Here is a 24,461-nt window from a genome sequence, read left to right as displayed (position 1 = left end):
CTCTGAATGCAGAGCTCTCAGGTGGAGATAACATCTCCGTGGCTTTCAGAATTATTGTTACAATCTTACGGGCCTTTTGGGTACCATCCGTGACCCTACCGAGGTCATACTCTGAAACAGAGGCCCAGTAATCAGCACTAATTTCTGTCAGAGTTCTTGTCATGCGTATGTTGACTTGAACTCTGTCTGCAATGGTCTAAAATTCAATTACCATTGCCGTTGCCCTTTAAAAAACAAAGTGTCTTTACCTTAACTGCCCATACTTATACACTGAACCTTTAGACCCCGAACAGAGCATTCAGACCTATAATCTTGCAATGAATTTAATTTCCTACTTATTTCCTGAATGTTGTTCTTTGAAGAGGACACTTCAAAGAAAAATGCCTTGCTGACTCCTACAGTGGGAGTCTCAGGCGTGACTGGAAGAACCCAATTCCAGGGAGCCAGTCAAAGGACACAGGGCTTGTCCGGAGAAAAGCAATAGAAATACCCCACGGGCTGCTCAAAGCAATCACAGAGGCCACTTATTGGAAGGGCCCTGGGTTGGCTCACAACATGGCGTGGCTGCAGCTATAGGAATAGGGCTGGTTCTGAGGTCTGGAAAGGCAGGATTCGGTATGAGGCCCTGACATGCCTCTTTCCAGGACTGATTTTAACTTGGCTGTGTTTTAAGCATTTCTGTATCTGAGATTTCGCCACACAGCAGGAGAAGGCCTCTGCTTTCAGTTCCCAGGAGGAAACTGAAGGGCCTTCTCCAACGGCTCAGCACACTTTCAGCCATGCCACGAAGCTTGACTTTGGAGCCCACCCAGAGCTGGGGACTGAGCATCCTGAGAAGCTCAGAGCAGATTTTTTTTTTTCTTCCTCTCTTGAATCCACACACAGGGTTTCTGAGCAGAAAGGGGCAGCGTGAGGGTAATTCCAGGCCAGACATGCAAATCCTCAGCTAACACATGCAACTATGAGATATCTAATAAGTGCCGTCCCTCAGTATCCTTGGTAACTTGTTTCAGGACTCCCTCAGGTACCAAAATCCAAGGCTGCGCAGCTGCCCTGTGTACGATGGTTTGCTCAGCGTTTGCGTATACAATCTCATGCACTTTAAGTCATCTCCAGATTACCGTAATATGTAAGATGATGCAAGTCACTGTACAGTATTGTTTAGAGGACAGTGACAGGGAAAAGTTTGTGCATGTTCAGAAAAGATGAAAATTATTTCAATTTTTTTGGACCAACTACTGGTTACATGGCTATAAACCCTGCAGAACAAGAAGGATGACTATACTGTAGAAAGAATGCAGTCTGGGGTGGGATCAAATTAGGGAGATGGGAGGCACTGGGCATCGTAGGCTTTAGAAGAGGAAGAAACTCACGGAAGACAGGACTGACAGAGACCGCAGCAAGAACACCGACAGAAAGCTTCACCTCCCCACGCTTTCCCTCAGAGGCAGCTCAAATCCCCAAGTCATTAGGGAAGGCAAACAACTGATTGTACACATCAGGACTCCTGCTGCCAGCTCAGTCACTGTGGGAACAGTTCACCGTTTGCCGTCCCCACCATGTAAGAATAAACGTGGCCAAAGGCTGCATCGTGTTGTCTTTTAGCCCAACTATGGAACTCAGTCCTCTTGCCTTAGAATGACAGATTTCAAGTTCTGACCCAGAACTGCCCTGGCCTCTATGGATCTTCCATCCTACAGGCCCATGTGCTAAAGGCTTGAACAATGTCAACTGGAGTCTCAGACTGTGCCCCGCATGGTTCCTTTCTAATTGAGCAGAAGAGACTGTTTGAGATTAGAGACCGATAGACATTAGGAGCATCAGACAGGCACAGGCAAAGGTCAGGAAGTGCTATTTGTGATTCCTACCACGAACCCACAACTATTTCACAACAATTATTCAATTCCGTCTTCACCTCAACCACAAGGGGATCATTATTGTCTCTGATTCAGACAGGGAAAAGGAGACTCAGAGAGACTGGGTGTGTGACGCGACCATGAGCTGTTCAAAAGCCCATGGTGCCTTATGGCAGGCATGTGTGTTCATGCTGTGCTGTGGATCACGTGCCACATCTCACACAGCACACGGGCAGAAGCTGCTGGTTCTGTGAAGTCTATGAGGTTTACTAGAACTCATGACCCAACTAAACCTCAGCCACTCCCCAGTCAGATCAATTAAAGAAGCAGGAGTCTGTAGGTTTTCATTCATAGATCTCCCTGGAAAGCCTGTCCTGTACAAGAACTACTGGAGACCAGGGAAAGGCCTGGAAAACAAAAAAACAAAACAACTCTGTGTCTGCTACTGATGCGCTTGAAAACCTCTAGTGTTGAGTGTGAACATGAAGAAAGGTTGCTTGTGCCCTTGAATGAAGCTGCTGCTTTTGCAGGTTCTGGAGGGGCTGACAGGGTGGACTGGGTAAGTAGGTACAAATGACAAGTTCTAACTTGTGCGGTCTGGAGACAAGAAGCGTCCCTCTCACTGACCCCAGAACTTCATTTTCCAAGATAATTACACACAGAGAGGTTCCAGGAGGAAGGGAAATCATTTTCCTCAGAACTTGTAAAAGTATAGAAAAAGGAACACTGAATATTCTGTGTATTCTATTGTTAGGTCATGAGGAAGCTAGTCTAAGATCTTGAACAGGTACGAGTAACCCATAAAGATACCATGTAAATATGTTTCAGAATTTATTCCGGAAGATCTCCTTCCTCACTTCTCTCTCAGTAATTTTCCCAACCTTAAAAATCAACCCAAAAGTTGCCTCTACCAATTTCATAATGGGAAATAATTATCTCTGAGTGACCAGCCAGTCATCAGTATCTGTCAGCAGAATAATGGGATTTTTTCACAAGAAAAGATTTAAAACGCTCCCCCAAATAGATCTTCGTTCCTTTTAGGAAGAAAGACAATCACATGGTTTTAAAAAGGTTTTGGTTTATTTTTGTTTGTTTTATTTTGTTTTCTTTTTTAATCTCTTCAAATCCTTTTGAAACTACACAAAATCCGACTGTCTAGAATTGCTCTGTAGCAAAACCAGGGACGACTTGTGTACTTTGCCTTATGAGAGAAAGCAATTTAATCAACTCAGTCAGGGGTGAAGAGAGAATTCCTTGTAAGGACACTTTACCCAGCGGCTTGTAAGGGCCCTTTCAGGAATCGCGTACATGGGCAAGAGGCTTCCTCCGGGCAGAACGGCTACATCAGAAGGACTTGTTTGTTCTGGCTAACCCCAGTTTGGCCCACCTACTTGGGTCCCACAAATATCTAGCAAGGGTTAGCCCGTCTACCAGTCCCCAGATGAAGGTTTTCCTGATACCAAAAGACATTCCTCCTTAAGGCTTCACCAGAAAAGCATTTCCAGACACCTCTCACCAAATCTACCCCCAAGAAACCACAGATTGGCTCACAGGGCTTTCAGACATTTGAATATCCAGTGTATATACCTTTTAATAAAGAACCGCTGTGTAGTCATAGGGTCTCTCCTAAGTTTTATCCATTAAAGCCTGCCCATATAAATAACGGACACCTCTTAGCATCTCCACTCCACAGGAGGTACGAGAAAGGAATGCAGCCTAGAGTTGGGGTTGAGCAGCGCCTCCATTCTGAAGACAGTCTCAAGCCCAGCAGGTCACGGTGAGACAGGGCCATCACAGGTTCTCGCCAAGCCCAGAGAGACGACACTGAGGAAGAGGTCAGCTGGGCAGATAAACAGAGGAGGCAACAGGTGAGCTGACCCTCTGCAGAAACTCCGGTGATGGAGGCTCTGCCACAACCTTGGGGCTGTGTAGATAGTTCAGACTCAGGGCCTCTAGCCTGGCTTGTTGCTCATTTCACCAGATGTAACCAAGGACCCGAACACCTCTCTGTGAACTTGATGCTGCAGCAAGGGGGAAGAGAGCTCACATCTTCCCCACGGCTCTGCGGGACCCTGACGGGACCATTTCTCAGGGTGTTGGCTGTGGAGCTTGGGGGCAATCACTGACAAAGGAGTTCTGCCCATATGAGGAGCATTTGCTGAGTACCGAGGTGCCACCAGGAGGGAGCCAACCCTCCATGTTAAAAAGGAAAATGCCCTCACTGACTGAGCTCCCTCCCTTCCCCAGTCTTGTGTGTCACATTTCATTACAGTCCCAGCACACCCCTCTGGCCAGCAATTTCTTCTCTGCATTTCCCAGCTTTAGTTTATAGGCAAACGTCTCTCTTTTTCTCAACACGAAACACAATACTTTCTGTGATGAGAGGGAATTTATTCTATTCTATGCATCAATTAGCAGCTGTGATTCTTCGTCTTAATTTCCCCCATTGTTCACTGGAACGTCCCAGAAGCCCACGCTCCCCACCTCCCCAGCATCCCCGTATTAACCGTCATCATCAAAACCCCAAGCTGGGGAAGCCGGTGAGCACCCAACCAGCACCCAGCGTGTAGAGTGAGTCATGGTTGAGTTCTTCTGCACAAACCACGCGGTTCCACATCCCGTCCAGTGTTTCCTTACCATCTGAAATTACAGAAAGCTGGGGTTTGGTTTAAATTAAACTGGAGCAGCCCTTTGGAAGGGAGGGCACCCTTGAATGGTACTGGATGAGTTAGGGCCACCCGCTGGGAAAACCTCTAAATTAGACTCATGCAGGGGGCCAAGTTGCCCCCATGTGTGCTCGGCCAGCCAAGCCTCCCAATCACTTCTGGCTTCCCTCCCTTACATAGCTGTCCCTCTGCTTCATGGTTTCTGCTTGATGTCAGAGCCTTAAGACACAAAGATCCAAAGGGCACTGGTCCAAAGGGAGAGCATTTCACCCTTGGGGGAGGGACCCTGAGGTCGCCTCGATGGGTAAAGGGAGAAGGGAGAACACACAAATGTGGCCTGCTCCTGGGATGCATACCACAATCTTGACTAGCATGGCCAGGCCCTCTCCCTCCCTTGATTAAGTCAAACCTCCCTGTGGTTTCCTCCCGTTCTGCGGGCCACCCACATGCCTTTGCTCCTCTCTCCTAACCCGAGGGCCAATCACATCCTTGATTTTCTCTCTCTATGTCTTGGGCCACAGTCACCTACTTTGAGAAGCACCCCAGCAGGATGGAGGCCCTGCATTTGCCGCAGGCTCCCTGACCTCACGCTTCACCTCTGCTGCTCTCTAGCGGAGCAGGCGGCTTTCAGTTAGTTTCCTGCAGCACTCTTTGGGGAAAGCCTATTTCTTCTTGGTGGTCCCTCTTAGAAGGCAGGGACCGGATTCCCTTTGTGCACACTATCATACCCCTATCCAGAAGCATTGTGCCTGGCTTGTGGCAAATGGTAGCTGTTTTTAAGGTGAATGGCCAGATGATTTGAAGGATGAACAAGTGGGAGACCTCTGAAGGCAGGAGACCCCATCTCCCAGTAGCGTGTAGGGTGGACAATGTCTGGAGAAGAGGTGTTGTAGAGGAACAGTGGCCTATAAGATGTGAATTTGAACTTGGCACTGCAATCTGTGGGATCTGCCGGGGGTCTCTCTCTGGAGGAGGTCTGGCTGCTTGACAGGTCTAACTCCCAGAAGGCCTGAAATGTGCTTCAGCGCTCAGGCCGTTAGAGAACTAGGAACCGGGGATAGGGAAGAGGAGGAAGAGGGAGGAAATGAGAGAAAGAGAGAGACAGAGACAGAGCAGAGTAGAGCAGAGCAGAGCAGTGGCAGCCATTGTAGTTGAGCAATCCAGTTGAGTCTGGTCAAAAGACACTAAATACAGTTTTCTGTGAAATATAAATAAATATGTGTGTGTGTTTTAACCCAGCCCTCCCCCGCAAATAATCAGTTATGCTCTGATGTTTAAAGTGGAACTTGAGCTTGTACACGTTAGAGTACCTGCGTTTCTCCCTCCATTTATCTCTCGTTCTGTTTCAGTTGGAACCGAGTCCACTGTATACGGAGAAATTAGGTGGATTTACTTAGCTCTTGAAGCAGTCTCCCTCAGGACTGTTTGGCTTTTCGTGTGTCTCCACTGGGCCATTTCTCTGCATTCTCCCCGTTACTTGGCAGGGAAGCTGGAGATGTAATTAAAAGCAGCTAATCACACCAAAAATTCAAATGGAAAGTTTTATAAACCTGTGGCACATTGCAAAAAAAATGTAAATAGTAACAACATGAGGGCTGCACTGTGCTGCTCAAGCGAAAACCCAGAGTGCAGAAATAGACTGGAAGTGTAAACTGTGCAGGGGAGAAGGCACAGATCCGAAATTAGCCCTTTAAAGTCGTCTAAATATTTACACAGCAATAAAATACAGAAGGGTTTTAGACAAACTCAGAGGTGACCACAGTAGCAAGCATATTGTCAGAGTTTAATTTGTTGATCATGTAAAAAAGATTGTATTTATTTAAGGGTGATTCCATTGAATACATGACTTCACAGAAATGTAACTTTAACATTAAATAAGGATATGCTACTGTGGGGGTTTGCTGTGCGAATTCTAAGCCCTTTGCTTCTGATAAAGTTTAGTGACGAAGTTTTACAGTACGTGGGAGGTGGGGGGATGCACATTAGCCCTCTTTGATCTCCTGAGGTGTCGAGCATCACACCCAAAGTCTTCATTTCTACTCAGCATGGTCAGCATGACACGATGGAGCCAGAGTCTCGGAACCCACTTCACATGTTAAGTGTTCAGAATGTATCAGGCCCTGCCTGAGGTGACAGCGAACACAGGGAGGTTCAGAAAGTGTCAGGCACTGCCTGAGGTAACACAGAATCTGGTGGCAAATTCAACTCCACCACCCAAATCTCTCCCTATCTCTGCTGGTATCCTTACCAGAGTAACTCAACACTTTAGAAGATGAAGGGATGGATGAAGAAAGAAAGGAAGCAAGCGTGCGAGAAAGGGAGGGAGGGAGGATGGGAGGGATAAGGGAGGGTAGGAGGGGAAAAGGGAAGGATGAAGGAAGGGAGGAAGGGATGGTTGGAGGGGAAAAGGCAGGTAGACAGGGAGACCTAAATCTGTTAGCACAATACAAAAGGATGGCCCACCGCAGGCCCAAAGAGTGATTATGTGACAAACACTCTTCAGCCTTGAAAATTAATTCTCTGACTCAAACTTTTAACACGCTCAAACCTTAGTCTTCTCTTTGTCAAGATGCTGACCTAGAACCTGGGTCCAGACAAGGTCTTAATCCAGTCGAGTTGGCCCCTTTGTCTATTCCCTCATCCCACCTCAGGTCTCACCTGGACACTGGGAGAGTTTTATATGGAACTTGGTAACTGCTTCTCCCCTGTCCCAAAGGCAAGACAAAGTAGTTTAATTCATTTTTTTTTCATTTTTTTGTTACTAATATATGAAAACATCACTGATTCTTGATATTCCAATTTTTCTGAATGTGCTTATTCTTTTGCTGTTTTGATTTTTTTAATTAGGGCAGCCAGGCTCCCCAAAGGCTCTCCATGTAGCATAGGTAGCCCCTATATTCACAGTCCTTCTGCCTCTGCTTTCTGTGTGCTACCACCACACTTAACTTATTGGGGTTAAGTCAATTAGATACTACAGTTCATCAAATTGTATTGATCCATCTCTTCAGATAATATTATTTCACCTATATCTTATTGTATGATGAGTTATCTTGGTTGATTTGGGGTTTGAAACATCTATCATACTATCATAGGTTTTGTCCATTTGACTCAAACCTAGACATATGGAGTGTCTAGCCCACTGTGGGCAGTATCCGCCATGACAGGTAGGCCTGGGTTGTATAGACAAAGGTCATTGATGTGATCCTGGGAGTAAGCCAGTAAGCAGTGTTCCTCTGCGGTCTCTGCTCAACTCTTGCCTCCAGGTTCCTGCCTTGAGTTCCTGCCATGGCTTTCCTCAGGGAGGGACTAACATGGAAGTTAAACCCTTTTCTCACCCAAGTTGCTTTTCCTCGGTGTTCTATCAGAGCAACAAAGAAAACTAGGATCCCAGCTCAGTCGTATTTCATATACAGCTGGGTTCTATTTGATAATCTCATGATGGAGATTTCACATCTGTGTTCAAGATAGACATTGGTCTCAAGGTTGGTTGCTTGGTGTTTGGTCTTGTTCTTATTTTGTTTACTTGTTTTAAAATAACTTTCTTTTTCAAGAAAGGCTTTCATATCATCCTGGCTGGCCTTAAATTCCTGCCTTTACCTCCCAAATGCTGAGAGTACAGTATGCATCGCCATAAGTTTTTTCCCTGATTTGTCCCAATATAAGGCTATCTTTCTAAACTACAAAGAGTTTCCTTCCTATAATATATTCTGCTCGTGGTTTCCCCTCCCTCATATCTTCCCAGATCCTCCCCACTTTCCCACCCAACCAAACTCACACCCATTTTTTTTCTCTCTCATTAGAATACAAGCAGGCGGGCTGGAGAGATGGCTCAGCCGTTAAAGGCTAGGCTCACAACCAAAAATATATAGAATACAAGCAGGCATCTAAAAATAAAAATTGAAATAAAATTAGGTAAAATAAAATCAAACCAGAATGAGGCAAATACAAACAAACAGAAGCGAAAGAGCCAAAGACAACGCTCAAGAAACACATTTAGACACACACATCTGCAAGCACAGAAATCCCATAAAAACTGGGAACCATAATATATACAAAAAGGACCTGTAGATTAACAAAAGGGGAAAAAAGAAGAAATAAAAATCCAGACCAAGAATTATAACACCAAGAGCCTCCCCAAATACCATTATTTTGTGTTGATATTCTACTGCTTAAAGCTGGGTCTGGCTTTAAGGTTTATTTGAAGAAGAGACTCACCCAGTGAGACTCCATTGGAGAAAACTAATTTTTCATTTGTGAGTGGTTACCATGGCTTCTGGGATAGGGATGGGGTTTCCATCAACTTCCCCTCTTAGTGCTGGGACCCCGTTTGGCCTGTGAGTTGGCATGTTTCTCAGTCCTGCTGTGTAGAAGGCCTGACTTCCTTGGTGTCCTCCACTTCCTCTTATAATCTTTTGCCTCCTCTTCCACGTAGTTCCCTGAGCCCAGAGGGGAAGGATTTGATTGACATTTCATTTAGGACCGAGTGTTGCTAGGTCTGCACTATCTGCACATTTTCTAGCTGTGCATCTCTATTTTTGCTCCCATCTACTGCGGGAGGAAGTTTCTGTGATGGTGGCTGATCTATGAGTGTAGTACAATGTCATTAGAAGCCATCTTACTGCCGTGTTCCTTTAGTAGGTCCCTGGCCTATCTAGTTCTAAGTTCTTGGCTATCTCAACAGTATTGGGGATGGGTTCTGTCTCACGCAGTGCCTTACATTTGAGCGGATTTGGTTAGTTGCTCCCATAAGCTCTGTGCTACTATTGCACTAGCTCGTCTTGCAGTCAAATCACCATTGTAGATGACCAAATGGTTTGCAGATGTCTTGGTGTTTGCCTTTTCCTTTGGTATTCTGCAGAGTGCTTCTAGTACCATGAATACTAGTCAGTACGGTGAAGGTTCTAGGTGGGCACCAACTCAACTGCTCCACAGTCAATGAGCTGCATAGGGCCTTGCCATCAGTTTGTGGAGAGTAACCAGCAGCCTTCACAATAGCCTGGATTATTTGGGGGGTTGCCATGAGACCCCTGTGGTCAATAGCTTGATTGTTTGTAACCTATTCCTGGAGCTGGAAGCTTCATTTGGTAATGAGAGACATCCAGTTGGGGCTGCGTCTCTCCCATTATTCAGTGATTCTCCTAGGATTTTGTGTGTGTGTGTGTGTGTGTGTGTGTGTGTGTGTGTGTGTGTGTGGTGTGAACACATTTTAGGAAGCTTCTACCATATTAGGATTCCTTACCACTCCTCAAAAGGCTGTTAGTTCTAGCTGTCCCTCCCTGCTTCTCTTCCGCACCCCTCTTCCCTGCCCCTCCCCAACTGATCACCCCATTCTAGTTCCCCCTCCCCTGTACAACCATAACTGTCTATTCGGTTTCCCACTCCAAGGGAGATCCACCCCCCCACTCCCACTAGCACCTTACTGACTTAAGAGCTAATATCCACATATGAGCAAATACATACTTATTTATCTTTTTATGTCTGAGTTACCTCACTCAGGATGATTTTTTTTTCTAGCTCCATCTATTTACCTGCAAATTTTATGACTTCATAATGAGGTATCTTTTTTAAAAACTGCAAATTATTAACTGTACCCAATTTTTGAGTTTATACAAGATTGATATTTTTCATTAGATGTTTAACAAAATTCACCATTGAACTCACTATCTGTGCAGGCTTTGTGTCCACTTTATAAAATAATGTTGGGATATTCAGGTCTTTCTTTCATTTGTGTATTAAGTTTTGAAATTTATACCTTTTAAGGAATTTACCTATTCATTTAGATTGCAGAATGTATTGTCATATTCCTATGGCAGTATTCCTATATTCACAGTTTTGTCCACTGCCTTCTCAAGTCTGTAAGATCTGCAGTCATGACTCTACTTGTAATTTTACTATGGATCTACTTTCTTTTTTCTTGATTATTTTTTTCTTATATTTATCTTTTCAAAAATGTCTTTATAATTTTCTACTATTATATTTCCTTGGATTCTATTCATTATTATTATCTTCTCTTTTCCTTACTTCAGTTTTAACTTACTTAAAGCAGATAATTGAATTTGTGCCTTTCTTCTTTCCCAATGTAAACACTAAAGCTATTTTTTTGTCAAAGAACTGCACTGGATTTATCCCATTAATTATGACACCATGTTTTTGCTCTCATTTAACGCAAACTATTTCCTAAGCTCTCTTGTGATTCCTTCTTTAGCCTGTGAGTTATTTAGATGTATGTGATGGCTAGGTTTGGTTGTCAACTTGAACATATCTGAAATGAACTACAATTCAGAAATGGAGGTCACACCTTTGAGAAATTTTCTACTTGGTTTGAAGTAGGTGAATCCACTTTTAGTCTGCACCTTTGAGGTGGAAAGACACATGTCTTTGATCCAGATTTTAAGACTGGAAGATATAGGCCTCTAACTCAGATCTTGAGGTGGGAAAACACACATCTTTAATCCAAATCTTGAGGCGGAAAGACATGTTTACAATGGGCCATGACTTCTGCTGGAAGTCTATAGAAGGACATAGAAGAAGCAAGTTTTGTTCTTTGTTTTCTTGCCCTCGCCTTGCTAGTGCATCATTTCCTTTCCTGGCATTGGAGCCCACTTCTTCCAGATTCCAGCATACACAGACGACCAGCTGAGACTCACAGCCTTGTGGGACTGAGCAGCTACTAGATTCTCAGACTTTCCATTCACAGCTAGCCATTGTTGGATTATTTGAACTGCAGCCTGCAAGTCATTCCAAAAGATCCTGTGTGTCTGTATGTATGTATGTATTATGTATGTATGTAGCTATCTATCTGCCTACCTGCCTGTCTGTCTGTTTATCTGTCTACCTATCTAACTATATCTAGATAGACAAATAGATATTCATTCCATAGGTTCTGTGACTCTAGAGAACTTTAACTAATACAATGCATGCTTATAATTTTTAAATATGAGGAACTTTTAAATTCTTCTTGTTATTGGTTTCTAATTTATTTTACTTATTACAGGACAGATTCTGAATAATTTTAATACTTTAAAATTTATATGGCCAAAGATACGATCTCCCTGAGTAGTCTGTGTTCACTTAGACAGGCTGTATTAGATGTGGTATGCTACAGATGTTAACTGGATTAATGGAGACAGTCCTATCTACTATATCCTGTTTGTTTTACAATCAGTTGTTGACAGGGGACTGTTGGAATCTCTAACTGATGTTAATAATTCGTTCATTTTTCAAAGTCTTTTGAGATTTTGCTTTATATATTTCATTTTGTTCTTAGATGCATAATCACTTACAATTATTCTATCAATTTTTTTCAGTACTGAGGATTAAATCCAAGGTCCTTCCAAGAAAGGCAAGTACTCTCTTGTTGACATGTACCTGCGGCCACTGTTATGTTCTCTTGATGAGCTGTCCCCTTTATTATTAAATATCTCTCTTAGCTCTGGTAATAGTCTTTGCTTTGTAGTCTACTTTGTCTCACATTTACATTCTGGCTACAGTATCATTAGTGTTGGCAAGGTGCATATTTTTCTTACTTTGATTTTTAACCTGTGTCTTTATATTACACTTTATACTTTGGAAGCAGCATTAGTTAGATCTTAGCTTATATAAATCCAGTCTGGCATAAATCACATTGAATGCAATTATTATATAGTTGGATGTAAGTCTATGATCTTGCTATTTGTTATCTATTTTTCCATGTTTTGCTCCTGTAATTTTTATTGCTGTTTAAACTGACTATTTCTTAGTATTATACCTATGTATCTTAACTATGTAAGGTTTCTTTAATCATTGCTGCAATGTGTAGATATTTTAAATATCACAGTCTGCCCTTCAGCGTTATAACATAACTTTATATATAAGAAGCTTCTAATAACACACCTTTAATTTCCCTTCTATCCTTTGTGTTGTCATAACTTTATTTATGGATTTGAAATAGATTCCAAATATGCTATTTTTCACAAAACCAGTTTTGTTTAAACAAATAAATGAGAAAGTTTATTTACTTGCCGACATTTATCATTTCTAGTAGTTTTCATTCCTTTGGATATATCTGAGTTTTTATATGGAATTATTTCTCTTCAACCTGGGAAACTTCTAAAATGCACATTTTCATATAGTTCTGCTGCAGTGAAGGTAATCCATTTGCTTTTCTGAACTGCCCATGCCTTATATTTGTTTTTAGGGGATTCTTTCAATGAATGAAAATTCTTGTCTGACAATCTTTTTTAAAAATTTCATTTTACGCCGGGCGGTGGTGGCGCACGCCTTTAATCCCAGCACTCGGGAGGCAGAGGCAGGCGGATCTCTGTGAGTTCGAGGCCAGCCTGGTCTACAGAGCTAGTTCCAGGACAGGCTCCAAAGCCACAGAGAAACCCTGTCTCGAAAAACAAAAAAAAAAAAAAAAAAAATTTCATTTTACATTCCAACTACAGTTCTCCCTCCCATTCCTCCTCACACCCCTTCTTTCTTCTCCTCACAGCTCACCCCCCCCAAATATGCCTCCCAACAGATATTGGCTCCCATGAGGACTTACTATGGGATAATTCTCTTGTACACTTTAAAGATTTGTCATTCATGTTGGTTTAATAAATCACTGATTGGCCAGTATCCAAGCAGGGCAACCAGACTAGAAGAATTTTGGAAAGGCAGCAAGTCAGTTTCAAGTCAGATGCAGAGGAAGCGAGATGAGAATGCCGTACTGAGAAAAGGTACCAAGTCACGTGGCCAAACAAAGATAAAAAATATGGGTTAATTTAAGTTGTAAGAGCTAGTTAGTAATAAGCCTGAGCAATGGGCTAAAGAGTGCATAATTAATACAAGCCTCTGTGTGTTTATTTGGGACTAAATATTTGTGGGACCAGGTGGGACAGAAACGTCTATCAATAGGGAGTCAACAAAGTCTGACACATTAAGTTGAGTCAGGATCAAGCCCCTATTCCATGCATTAAGGCCAAACATGGCATTCCAGCATAGGGAATGGGCTCTAAAACTAGCTCAAGCACCAGGGATAGATCCTGGTCCTACTTCCAGGGGCCCCTCAGATAATCCAAGCTTCACACCTGTCTTCCGCATATAGAGGGCCTAATTCAGTTCCATGGAGACTCCATAACTTTCAATCTAGAGTTCATTAGTTTCCATAAGCTTGGTTCAACTATGTAGATTTTTCCATTATGATCTTGACCTCCCTTGCTCATATATTTCCCTCCTCCCTCTCTTCGACTGGATTCCCAGAGCTTGTTCTGGTGCTTGGATGTGGATCTCTGCATCTAGTTCCATCAATTACTGGATGAAATCTGATTACAGGGGAAGATCAATTCAGACACCCTCTCCATTATTGCTAGGAGTCTTAACTGGGGTCATCCTTATGGATTCTTGGCAATTTCCCTAGCACCAGGTTTCTCCCTAACCATACAGTGGCTCTCTCTATCAAAATATCTTTCATTGCTCTCTCTCTCCATCCCTCCCCATAGATCATTCCATTACCTCATGCTTTCATCTCCATCCCCTCTCCTTAATGCCTCCCTCACACCCAGTTTACCCAGGAGATCTCATCTAATTACCCTTCCCAGGGCAATCTATGCATCCCTCCTAGGATCCTCCATGTTACCTAGCTTTTCTGGATCTATGGATTGTAGTCTAATTATCCTTTGCTTTATATATAATATCCACTTATGACTGAATACATATACTGTTTGATTTTCTGAGTCTGGGTTACCTTACTCAGGATGTTTTTTCCTAGTTCCATCCCTTTGTCTGCAAATGTCATGATGTCATTGTTTTTTACATTAATACTCTATTGTGTAAATGTACCTCATTTTTTTAATCCATTCTTTGGTTGAGGGGCATCTAGGTTGTCTCCAGATTCTGGCAATTTCAAATAATGCTGCTATGAACATTGTTGAACAAGTGTCCTTGTTGTATGTTGAGTATCTTTTAGGTATATGCCCAAGAATGGTATCACTGGGTCTAGAGGTAGATTGATTCCCAATTTTCTGAGAAATCGCCATACTGTTTTCCAAAGTGGCTGTTCAAATATGCACTCCCACAAAAAGTAGAAGAGTGTTCCCTTTACTCCACATCCTCTCCAAAATAAGCTGTCCTCAGTGTTTCTTTTTTTTTTTATCTTAGCCATCTGACTGGTGTAAGATGGTATCTCAGAATCATTTTGATTTTTATTTCCCTGATGATTACAGATGCTAAGCAATTCCTTAAGTATCTTTTGGCCATTTGAAATTCTTCTGATGAGAATTCTCTGTTTAGCTCTGTACCACATTTTGAATTGGATTATTTTGTATTTTGATGTCTAGTTTCTTGAGTTTTTTATATACTTTGGAGATCAGTTCTCTGACAAATGTATGGTTGGTGAAGACCTTTTCCCATTCTGTAGGCTGTCATTTTGTCTTATTTACCATGTCCTTTGCCTTACAGACACTTTTAAGTTTCAGGAGGTCCAATTTACTGATTGTTGTTCTCAGTGTCTGTGCGACTGATGTTATATTTAGGAAGTGGTCTCTGTGCCAATGCTTTCAAGGCTGCTTCTCACTTTCTTTTCTATCAGGTTCAATGTAGCTGGATTTATGCTGAGGTCCATGACCCATTTGGACTTGAGTTTTGTTCACAGTGCTATACATAGATCTACTTGCAATCTTCTACATGTTGACATCCAGTTATGCCAGCACCATTTGTTAGTGATGCTTTCCTTTTTCCACTGTACCATGTTGGCTTCTTTAGGCTGACAGTCTTAAACTGTCAGTACATTGTGTTGTTCGGTTGTCCTCGGGTTCACATTGCTTCCAGTGGGAAGTTGTCAATTCTCTTGTCATTTGTTTATATATAAAATGTGTCTTTTAGGCTGGGTGGTGGTGATGCATGCCTATAGTGATACTTCATTTGTATTTTAATAAATAAAGCTTGCCACACTAGTCAGCCATACAAGCCAGGCTGTGGTTGCCCACACCTTTAATCACAACATCCACAGCCATAGAGGCCATGCAGAGGTGGTGCATGCCTTTAATCCCAGCACTAGAGAGGAATATAAGGTGGGATGAGACAGGAACTAGCCCTTTCCCAGTCTGAAGATTTCATAGAGGTTAAGAGCTCTCTACTGGCTTGGCTGCTTTGCTTTTCTCATCTTCAGGTTGAACCCCAATATCTGTGGCACAGTTTGTCTTCATCTACATTTTGCCTTGGGGCTTTTTACTTTTCTTTCTTTCAGTATATCCTACTTTTTCTGCTTCCTCCGTGTCTTACTGGCCGGGGGCTGCCTGACTGGCCCCAGGCATCTCCCTTTCTTTCCCCCTTGTTCCCTCCTCTCTTCTTCCCTGAGCCTGGACTCCTCCTACTTATTCTATCCACCTGTCAGCCCCTCCTGTCCCTCCACTGCCTACCTATCAGCTGTTCAGCTTTTATTAGAGCAATGGTATGCCTTAGGCAGGCAAGGTAAAACAGCAACACATCTTTACAGAATTAAACAAGTGCAGTATAAACAAATGTAACACTCTTTTACACAGTCAAAGTACTGTTTCAGAGCACTCATGGGCCATTGGTCACTGGCTCATGAGGACAAAGGGAACAGAAGTGGAGAGCAGGGTTCAGATAAGCTGTGAGCAGGGTGGGAAGCACTTCCTGAAGTCAGCTTCAGAGAGACAGCTTGTTTATTGAAGCAACAGGGCTAGTTTATATAGCTCAAGTGTGGGGGGCAAACAAACAAGGGGGGGATATACCTCATTTGCATATATGGACCTAATTGAGGACAGATAAACATTAATGACTCACCAATTCAAATACCAGAGTGCATGGGACGACAGAGGGGAACCTACGTGTTGAGTCAGACGGTGTTTGCAGAACTCTGAGCAGAGTCTTCCTCCAATTAAGGTCAGGCATCCAACCCTAGAGACACTCTCCAAATAATGTTAGGCAGAGAAGGGGAGTCCTGCTGGAAAAGGAAGTTCTCCAGTTTGCACGGAGCTCAGAGAGCTATCTGGACATGGTGAACTGCAATCTTAAATGTAGGGTTCTCCAAAAATCATTTTTTTTTATTTTAAAGCTCTAGCTTGCTTATTCCATTCTCCTATTTCTGGGTCTACTTCCATGGATTTCTCCTGCCTCTGGAATCTGCCTTTTCTACTATTTGACTCTTTTCCATTCATAATTTAATAACTGCTTGCTAACTTGAACAAAACTTGAGCAGAGTGTGTTGTGTTGTTCATCTTTGAAGAATGCTGAGGTTTTGGAAGTGAAATTACTACAGATGATTTCATCTATATGATTTAGAAACTCATTACATCTTCTTATACCTGGCACTGCAGTCTTTACTTGTGACTTAGATCTCTTCCTGTATTACCCTGGGGAGCATTTAACAAACCCTCAGAGTGGACAAGTCTGCTCACTCTGGATGTTTGAAATGGGGCTGTAACCTCCAGTCCATGTTAACTCCAGGAAATGATAGGCCTGCCATTCTTTTTCATTAAAAAAGCTTTAAAAATATTTTTATTTTCTCAGAATTATATACAATGAATTTTGATCCTATTCATCTTCCCTTTTCCACTTCCAGTGGTGGTTTGAATAGGTAAGCCACCATAGACTCTTTGAATGTTTGGTCATATGGAGTGGAGCTGTTAGGAGGTGTAGCCTTGTTGGAGGAGGTGTGGTCATTGTGAGGGTGGGCTTTGAGGTCTCCTATGTTCAAGCTATGTCCGGTGTGGCTCACAGTTGCTTTGCCACCCATGGATCAAGATATAAAACTCACAATACCTTATCCAGCACCATGTCTAGCTACATGCCACCATGAAGATAATGGACTAAGCCACTGGAACTGTAAGCCAGTTCTGATTAAATGTTTTTATTTATAGGAGTTGCCATGGTCATTGTGTCTCTTCACAGCAAAAATAAAATCCAAACTAAGACCAGAAATTGGTACCAGGGACTAGGGTATTGTTGTGATTGGCCTAACCATGATTTTGCTTGGAGGAATTTGGACTTTGGGAGTTTGGATTAGAAAAGCAGTTGGGTGTTTTAAAAGGGGCTAAGCAGATCATACTAGCAGGAGCATGGAAGAGAGTGGTGCTGAGGGAGACTTGAACTGTGGGGCCTGGCTCAAGAGGTTTCAGAGGAGAGGAATTTTAGTATGTTGCCTAGTGATCATTCTTGTGATATTTTAGTAAAGAATGCAGCTGCTTTTTGCCCTTGTTTCCAAATAGAAGCAATGTGATTCTAGTAATCAGCCTAATGAAGAATGAACCTTGCCAGCACTTCAGAGAAACTCAGGTGCCGCGCTCTGCTGAGCCACAGGTTGCGGTGAAATCACTTCAGTGGGACTCTGAAGAAGACTGGCTCTTAAGATCTGTCAGCTCCATAGTTATTTCTAACTCACCCCACAATAGTAAAGTCTTGTGTAAATATGCAGACGCTTTGAAGATGCGGTCTTAAGTCTGACAATAACCTAAGCTCTCCATGGTGGAGAAGCAGCAGATCAGGAAGACACTTATGTCAAATATCACCCACTTCAAAAAACTTGCTAACAAGGTCAGACAGGAAAAAAAATCACTTATTTTTAAATTTACTACACATGAAATGCAATCATAAAATTATTCATATCAAAGATTAATAAGGTGCAAAACCAATGTAGTAGAATGTAAAAGGTGCATCAGTTAATATCTTTTCATACATTATTGATAATTGTGATAACTCTCAACTTTGTACAAATTTGTATCTTATTTAATCAAGTTCTAGGTAAGTGTTCATTTTTCAATGTTCAATGTTGTATTTAATTATTTTTATTTAAAATTGGAATGCTATGTTCAAATCATCAAGTTACTGAAGTGCTTAGGAAAAAGGATCATGAAATATTGAGTTTTAAAGAACGGCTCCTATCTTTAAGGCCAATTTTGGACAAATACAGTAGTGTAGTTACTGTGGATTTTCTCAAAAGTACACTAGGGTAGATCCCAGGCAATATTCAAATCATTTCTCTTCTGTGTTTCTGTTACAATGCATCGACCTCTTCTAGAAGCTAAGTTGATCTGCTGATACCATAAATATTTATTAAATTGTAGAGAGAAAACCAAGAACGATTGTGTACATGGAGTCTGCAATTCTGCCAGGAAAAGAAAGGAAAGAAAAGACAACTTCTGATGTATAACAAGGGAGAGAGAAACCTGGCTGAACCGGATGGCTCCAATGTTCATCACCTGAGAACTACCTCCGGTTTTCACAAGCCAGTGGCTAGAGGGACATAGAAACCAAAACAAAACACCAGGACCCTGGGGGTGGGGGGGTAGGATGTGCCTCCACACTGGCCAGTCTCTGATGTAGTTTCATGAAAACATGCTCAAGCTGAGCTTGCTCCCACAGGACTGGGCAGGTTTGGTCATGCCTGAGGACCGGGGCGGGATTGTATCAGGCTAGTTACTAGAGCACTGGAGAAGCCCCTGGGAAAGCCATTCTTCCCAAAGGGGAGCCTACACCTGGGCTGCAGGCGTGAAGGGTGTGTGTGGGATTTGTGAACGCAGTGTAGTGTCTGTTATCTAGTGGTTCTCCATAGAGAAAACAGGTCACACAGAAGGCGTAAACCCGAGAGGCATTTCACATAAATCCACCAGATAAGAAAGCAGAAGAAGAAAAATCAAACTACGGTAACTATGGTAACCATTACTGAGCACATCTCCACCAAGAACGTGATCAAGTCTACAGCGGCACTGAGACCAGCAGCCTGGACAGGACCTCAGCTCTGACTGAGAGAGCAGAAGGCCGTCAGACATCGTAAGCTCAATATTAGAGGCAGATGAATAGATGAACAAAAGAGATGAATAGATTTGACTACCAAATATCAGAAAGCTTGCATAAAAAAGAAAAGTCAAGCGGAGAACTGAGCCCAGGTCTAGGTCAGGCATGACCAGCTAAACAGTGATGGCATTCCTATAGAAAGTGACATGCTGTTCGCCAAAGGATAGACATTTAAAACGGGCACCCGTGCCAGAAATCAAGTTGCAGTGTCCTGTATTAGAGGGTTCGGTTTGAAAACGTACTCTGTTGTATTTTTAATAATAAATTTAATGTAGGTATGTATTTGGACTTTTTGAAATCCAATTAGACTAAAACACTAGCTCTTCTTCACATGGATGGTGGGACAGTTAATGAATTAGTCTGCAAAACCTTCATACTGACATTTGTAAAGCAAAGGCAATAATAGCTACATATACACACATACTTGTATGTTGTTAGAAGAGCGGACTCTGTACAAAAGGCTAAACACAAACACTGTGCCTAAGGCACAAAGTAACATAAGTATTTTCTATTCTATTAAGTTTTTCTGATGGATTGAGCAATAATAATAAGGCTATCTGGCTGATTCAACACCTGGAGCAACTAGCAGTTCCGTGAACTACTGCTCCAGGACCGGCGTGCACAAGCACACAGAGAGAATGGATGGCGCTGCTGCCGTCAGAACACTTTAGTCCAGCAGTCACGGGGGTCTTTATCCCTAACACAGGACTAGCAAGCGCTGCAGGCATCTCAGCTTCACTGTTTGACAGAGGAAAGGTTCCCTGTGCCTTTAAATCAGGAGGCAGATCAGGGGGGCAACAGACATACAGCTTATAAATCTAGGAAGTCCTGTTTCAAAAAGCAATCGATCCTTTTAAGACACGAATCAATTTTTTGATCCTTTTTAGAAATTATATTTAAATTTAATAATGTTGAAAGGTTGGAAATAATGTGTTTTCACTTATCATAGTAAAATGTGAAGAGTAAGAAATCAGTTTTTTTTTCTGTACTTTTTACCTTAAAGAATTTTAACTAAATTGGGTATGACGATGCACACCTTTAATTCCAGTATGAGGGAGGCAGAAGTAGGGAGATCTCTGTGAGTTCAAGGTCAGTGTAGTCTACCTAGTGAATTCCAGGCCAGCCTGGGCTACATACCGAGACCCTGTCTCAAACAAGCAAGCAAACAAACAAAAAAATAATTTTAACTAATACTTATAAAAATTATATACCTATATGATGTAACACTAACTTTATGGATATTTTCCACGTATATAATATCTAATAGACATTTATGTATATGATTATACAGAGAGTTCTATATTAATGTGATTAATACAAAAATAAAATTACCGAGTGAAATCTATGAGTCAGTGTTCCGTCACCATAGCATCGTATCTGAGGTGGGTAAGAGGCATCAGCAGTCTGTGTCCAGGCAGTGCATCTGGGCGGGGGCCTGGCAGAAGAAACCATTCACAGGATGGCTGACAGGCAAAGGCGGAGACAGTGGGGATATGACAGTGGCTCTGAACCCTCCTAACGCTGCGACTCTTTAATACAGTTCTTCCTGTTGTGGGAACCCCAACTATAAAGTTGTTTTTGTTGCTATTTCATAACTATAATTTTGCTACTGTTCTGAATCTTAATGTAAATATCCGTGGGTTTTGACGGTCTTATATGACCCTGTGAAAGGGTCATTCAATCCCTCCCCCGCCCCAAGGGGTCTCAACCCACAGGTTGAGAACTACTGGCTAAGGGATTGGTGCTTCTTTCAAGGGCCTGGACTGAATGGCCAACTTCTTCTGTCTAGGCTCTACTTCTTCAAGGCTCCACCCCCTTCCAGTAGATAGTATCACAGGACTCAGACACACGAATGGGCCTTGGGGGGGCATTTAACATCCAAGCTGTAACATCTAATAATTGTGTTAATAGGCTTAAGATATTGATTTCCACAAAACATTTAATTCTTTATTATAGTATTTTTAAAATGTACTTCTCAATTTAAAAAAATCTCAGTATAACATGTGATTAACACAAAAACAAGAGTTGAGAGGCTTTTTTAAAAATTTTCCTGGTAGAAGCTTCTGAAATATACGTATATACAGATATAAAGAGTTTAATGAAGTTACCCTATAACGGGAGGACAATAACCCAAGTAGACACCACATGCTAGCAAAGTCAAGCCCCAGTATTAGGAATGTATTGCTGCTTCTCATGCTGTTGGCCACTAGGATCCCATAAATCCCTTCCCGACAAATTACGTCTATTTGCAGCAACCTTGGTTACTGTTTAGAACGTGATGCTAAGACCCCCGCTGCCAAAGATATCATATGCCTGAGAGAGAACACGGACAAAGCAGTCTGCTACTCACCTGGAAGTTTTATTCCTATTGGCGGGCTTTCAGAGTGCTGTAGGGGCTATGCACACTACTGGAGGGAAAACTAATCGTCAGTCCCACCCAGCTCTGAACCCCATGATCTCCAATAACCACAGGCCTATATAAGGTTTGTCCACCAGTGCAATTGTGGCACAAATGTAAGGTCCACTCCATGAGACAGAATACCTGGCAGTGTTAATGGGGCCAAGAACCTGTGGTTAGCTGGGCGGTGGTGGTGCACGCCTTTAATCCTAGGACTCGGGAGGCAGAGGCAGATGAATCTCTGAGTTTGAGGCCAGCCTGGTCTACCAGAGCTGGTACCAAAGCTACACAGTGAAACCCTGTCTCAAAAAAACAAAACAAAACAAAACAAAACAAAAAACAACCTATGGTTAGAGTTGTCAAAGGCCCTAGGGGAAAACCTACTCCTAAGTGGACATAGCGTTGAAATGATTCTCTGGGACTTCCTAATAGTAGCAGATCAGTATGTCTCTCAGTCCTCATCAGAGAAGCTTCCTCTTGCAACAGAGGGCAATACAGTAACTGATAAGTGTGCAGAGAAGACTGGGTAAGGCCCGGCCTCTAGTGCAATATCTGTATCACAACACTCTTCCTAAGGCTTGGGGATCTGAGGTGAAAAGAATTTAAGAGCCAGAGGTGATGGGTGATTTAAAGAAACAGGATTTCCAAATCGCAACAGGGAGCTGCACATATGAACTCGCAGTGCTTGTGACAGCATCCACAAACCTACGAAAGCTCAAGTCAGACAGAACTCCCAGCACAGTCAGGGAGATAGGCACATCATCTCACCAGTGGCCGAGCAGCTGTGGGCATCTGCTAGTTTCTGGGGGAGGAAAAGTCCACTTCTTCAATAATTTGATCCCTGATAGGCCAACCAAACTCCAGGGCAGACTCCATACCCAAGAGCACTTGGGCAACACAAATAAGACTCAATGGTTCTTAATGTTGTTTTTAGAAGAAAAGGGAGTTGGGTGAGGTAGGGAGGTAAGAGTGGACCTGAGGAGAGCTGGGCGAGGGAGGAATGACCAAAATGCACTGTGTGAGACGCCACAGGATTCTGTTTGGTCCATGTGAGAATGGTTGGCAACAGTTTGAGAACAAAAGGAACAGGAATATCTTATCACCCCATCTATGGCTTCTTCACTCCGGGAACCAGCACGCACCAAACCTCTCCTAGAGTTGCACCCAGAAACTTTCTCTACCACTGTGTAACGGTGTTTGTCTATGGGATTTCTGAGGTCACTCCCTGAGGGAGACAAAGAACTGAATTGAACATCCAGAAATGACAGAAGATAGAGCTTCAGGGAGCAGGAGAGTGACAATTTTAGCCCTTCTCGATGGGAGGGACCGTGGGTTAGGAGTTTGCTAAGTGGACGGTGCCTTGGCTGTTTTGCAGGGCTCCTGGATCCTCCCCTTTTCCTTCCTGGTCCTGTTTAGACACTCACCATCATGCCTTCCTGCTGTTTCTCCTTGCAACAGCCTCTGGGAACAAGAAGTTGCCATCGCAGGAAGCCTGCTTCTACTTATGTCTCTCTAATCCTCATCCAAATGGACAGGACTTCCTGCTGTGACTACAAGGAAAGCTGTCACCACTGCCACTGAGGTGTTTCTCCCTAGGTACTCTGGGATGACAGATACCTGCCAGGAAACCTACAAAATCAGCAACAGTGAGATCTCACAGAAGTGCTCCTCCCCCGCATTTGATGCTGGGACCACCATCAGCACCCCGCAGTGGGAAAGGCAAACCTGCGGGAGCTAAACAGGGTTTTGGACCCTGTCACCTTGGGAATGCCAGGAGGGAAGCTAGGCAGAACTTGCCTCAGCCAACCACAGCATACAGGACAACAGAGTCAAGAAAGGACAAACATGAGGGTAGCAGGAAGCCCACAAAAGAAGGACAGAACTGATAGAAGTCAACATGGAGTACAGTCCAGGATAGTGACATTTTATTATGTTTTATAAATAAAGCTTGCCTGAAGACCAGAAGGTTAAACTGAGCCACTAGAGGCCAGGCAGTGGTGTTACACACCTTTAACCCTAGAATTTGGGAGACAGAGGAAGATGGATCTCTGAGTTCAAGGCCACTCTGGGCTACACAAGATCAATGCAGAAACAGACCCAGGTGGTGGTGGCTCACATCTTTAATCCCTGCACAAGAGAGGACTATAAGGTAGGGCGAGACAGGAACTCGTTCTCTCTCAGTCTGAGGATTTCTTTTTTTTTTTTTTACTTAATCCAGACTCTGTTTATTTTCCATCTTTATGTGCCTTATTTTTCTTTACTCTATTACTTTTTCTACAAGTTTAATATTTATTTTATTATCTTTACTCCTTTAGTCTATAACTGTCTGTACTCTTTTATTTTTTTTGATTCTTTTTTTTATTAATTAATTAATTTAAATATTAAAGATTTCTGCCTCTTCCCCGCCACCACCTCCCATTCCCTCCCCCTCCCCCAATCAAGTCTTCCTTCCTCCTCAGCCCAAAGAACAAGCAGGTTTCTCTGCCCTGTGGGAGGTCCAAGGACCACCCACCTCCATCCAGGTCTATTAAGGTGAGCATCCAAACTACCTGGGCTCCCACAAAGCCATTACGTGCAATAGGATCAAGAACCCATTGCCATTGTTCTTCAGTTCTCAGTAGTCCTCATTGTCCATTATGTTCAGCGAGACCGGTTTTGTCCCATGCTTTTTCAGTCCCCGGCCAGCTGGCCTTGGTGAGTTCCCGATAGAACATCCCCATTGCCTCAGTGTGTGGGTGCACCCCTCGCAGTCCTGAGTTCCTT

The sequence above is a fragment of the Chionomys nivalis genome, chromosome 4, assembly GCF_950005125.1.
Source record: "Chionomys nivalis chromosome 4, mChiNiv1.1, whole genome shotgun sequence".
NCBI lineage: Eukaryota > Metazoa > Chordata > Mammalia > Rodentia > Cricetidae > Chionomys > Chionomys nivalis.
The sequence above is the reverse complement of the archived record's forward strand: the minus strand, read 5'-3'. Positions refer to the sequence as shown.